The following is a 3,361-nucleotide window of genomic DNA, read 5'->3' as shown; positions in this document are numbered from 1 at the left end:
AGAACCGTTTCCTTTAACCCTCAGATCTCTCTCTGAGGGAGGCACTGCTGCTGTCCCTGTTCTACAGATTGAGACTGGTGGGTGGGGGGCAGGAAAGCTTCTCTGAAGAAGTGACCTGTCTGCCCACACTGAAAAGACCATATCCCTGCCAAGGCGGTGGGAGCTCACCCAAGGGAAGGGAAAATGCCAGTGGAGCTGAAGTGCAGGGAGGGGAGGGCACCCCACCCTGCCACCAGCCCCAGGCAGAGGCTGACGATGCACACCCAGTCTGGACTAAGCAGGATGCAGTAAGACCTGAACCGAAGTCCTGCCCCTGCTCCTCCCGGCAGTTCTGGAGTCCAGAGCTCCAAGTTCAGACCTCACCTCTCTGAGCCTCAGTTTCCTCCCCTGTAACAGAAGAAAACTACCAGTACCATGCCTTGCAGTGTTAAATATAACAATGGTGTGAGCTGGCCCTGTCGATGAGAAAGTGCTTCATTAAGACACCAGCCAAGAGGGAGATGATGAACTACTGTTTCATGCTGCAATATACTCTGGGCACCAACCGTGTGGAGATGCTGCACAGGGCCCTGGAGTTCTAGAGCCCCCAGACACACTGCCTGAACAGCAGGGTCCGAGAAATACTATTACTGATCATTCACACAGACCCAGCTTTGAGGTGCTCCCTGACTCCCAACTGGGCAGGAGGCACTCCAGTCACCCCACCTGCTACAGCTCAGAGAGGTGAAATGACTTGATCAAAATCACACTTGCTTCTTGGGGTGGTGGCTGAGAAAACAACTCAGGACTCCAGGACAATCAAGTTCCCTTCCTCCTCTTCTCCCTGAACAATAAAACGTCTGCTAGAAACAAGACTGAGGGCAGAACCAGCCAAATGCCTCCAAGGCAACAGGGCATAGCCTGAGTAAAGGGCAGTGAAAGGAGGGGCAAGCAGGTGGGGGCTGGGGGTAAGTGGAGAATGAGGAGCCTTCCTCCCAACGCAGCCTGCGCCAACAACCCAATCCGTCCACTACAAGCACAACCTCCCAACCTGCCTCCAAGATACCATCTCCTGACTCCACCTTGACTGCCTAAAACTGCATCATCCAACATGGCAGCAACCAACCTCTTCTAGCTATTTAAAGTCACTAAAGTTAAACGAGAACTTCAAGGGTTCTGTCATACTGGCCACATTTCAAGGGCCCAGCAGCCATGGGTGGTTAGTGGCTACTGTACTGAACAACGTGGACATCATCACGAAAAGTCAGCCCGCCAGGCTCCTCTGTCCATGGGATTCTCCAGACAAGAATACTGGAGTGGATTGCCATTCCCTTCTCCAGGGGATCTGCCTGAACCAGGGATCGAACCTGTGTCTTCTGCATTGGCAGGCGGGTTCTTTACCATCTGAGTCATGAGGGAAGCTGCTACTGGACACACCAGGCCCCAGATCTTTGAATAAATGCTATTACTCCTTCCTCTTCCCTCCAAAAAACAAACAAACAAAAAAACAAACGTTTTTTACACTTAAAAACAAGTGAGATAATTTAAAGTGGAGAAGAAACAGGGACTCTCAAAATACACAGAGAATTCCCTGGTGGTCCAGTGGCTAAGACTCCACGTTCCCAATGCAAGGGGCCCAGGTTCGAGCCCTAGTCAGGGAACTACCTCCCTCATGCTGCTAGAAAGACCCAGTACAGCCAAATAAATAATTAAAAACCACCGCCCCCTGCTTCCCTCCCCACCAACAGACCTCACTCAAAAAAATAAAAGGAGGGAAGGCCAGAGGGAAGAGTAGCAAGGAGACTGAGCCAGAAAGGAAGCAGATTTAATCAGCCATGAGTGACCTTTCCCTCCTCCCATTCAGTCAAGCTCACCCTCACTCCACAGGCTCAACCAATGGGCTCTAGGGATGAAGCTATGGAGGATCTGACTGCTCAAATCAAAACCAAGCCCCAAGAGAGACCAGCCCAAAGGCAGGGACTCTCCCACCTCCCTCTTGCTCCAGTAACCTTTTTGAAATTACCTGCTTCAAGTGACTCCCTTCTTAGGTCTTCCCACACATTATTCACAGCCCATCCTCCTCCCATTTCTCCCTCTAGCAAGAGCTTCTTCCCAGATTCCATCTTCCCTTCCTAATGGTTTGGGATCAGATGGTGAGACCCAACCCCATAAGGTCTGGATAGAATTCCCACCAAGGCCTTCACCAATCCAGGCCTTTCCCAAGTCACCTCCCTTCTTCTTCCCCCATTTCCAAGGTGAGTTTTTGTCCCTTCCCTCCAACCTCACTTTCAACAGTGGCTAACACTCCAATTGCCCTCATCATATGCCAGATCCAGGTCTTAGTACTTTACATATTTAATTTTCACAACTCTACGAGGTGACGATTGTCAGCATTTTACAGACAGGAAAATCAGGTCCAGAGAAGAGCAGTCCCTTGCCCAAAGCTACAGAGCTAGAAAAAGGCAGATTACACAACAAGGCCTCACATGATTTAGCATGAGCCAATCTTCTTAATCACTACTCTTATATGCAAAATCTCAGTTCACAGCTTTTCTCAGCCCCCTGCCCCTCTCCCTCTAAACAGTGGTTCCCATCTACATTTCTGCTGTGAGAGCCTGCCATTAGCAGCATCAATCTAAAGGGAGTCTGCTCCTTTTGACAAGAAACAAGGCATTTCTCCACTGTTTCTAAGAAATACGGACTAAGTGCTCTGCCAGGACCTCTCCCCTCATTAGTTCAACAAATATTTACTGATCACCTCCTCCTTAGAGTGACCAAAACCGACAAGGTCCTTGACTACTGTTCTATATCGGAGGCACAGGATCCACGAATTTTTATAAGTATTTTATCTTTATTTATTTGGCTGCACCGGGTCTTAGTTGTAGCATGCAGGATTTTTAGCTGCGGCATCAGATGAGATCAGATCACTCAGTCGTGTCCGACTCTTTGCAACCCCATGAATCGCAGCACACCAGGCCTCCCTGTTCATCACCAACTCCCGGAGTTCACTCAGACTCACGTCCATCGAGTCAGTGATGCCATCCAGCCATCTCATCCTCTGTCCTCCCCTTCTCCTCCTGCCCCCAATCCCTCCCAGCATCAGAGTCTTTTCCAATGAGTCAACTCCTCGCATGAGGTGGCCAAAGTACTGGAGTTTCAGCTTTAGCATCATTCCTTTCAAAGAAATCCCAGGGCTGATCTCCTTCAGAATGGACTGGTTGGACCTCCTTGCAAGTCCAAGGGACTCTCAAGAGTCTTCTCCAACACCACAGTTCACGAACTCTTTAACTGCCGGCATGTGGGACCTAGTTCCCTGATCAGGGATGAAACCCAGGCCCCCTGCATTGGAAGCGCGGAGTCTCAGTCATTGGACCACCAAGGG

General features: G+C 50.1%; 1 protein-coding gene across 1 annotated transcript in view; it reads right to left on the bottom strand.

The window, feature by feature from the left end:
- BCKDHA (branched chain keto acid dehydrogenase E1, alpha polypeptide) overlaps positions 1 to 3,361 on the bottom strand; it is a 19,564-nt gene that overhangs the window by 15,432 nt on the left and 771 nt on the right. The window lies entirely within an intron of this gene.

Source organism: Bison bison, unplaced genomic scaffold (genome assembly GCF_000754665.1).
Source record: "Bison bison bison isolate TAMUID 2011002044 unplaced genomic scaffold, Bison_UMD1.0 scf7180017864280, whole genome shotgun sequence".
Lineage (NCBI taxonomy): Eukaryota > Metazoa > Chordata > Mammalia > Artiodactyla > Bovidae > Bison > Bison bison.
Note: the sequence above shows the minus strand (reverse complement) of the source record. Positions and strands in the feature narration are given on the sequence as shown.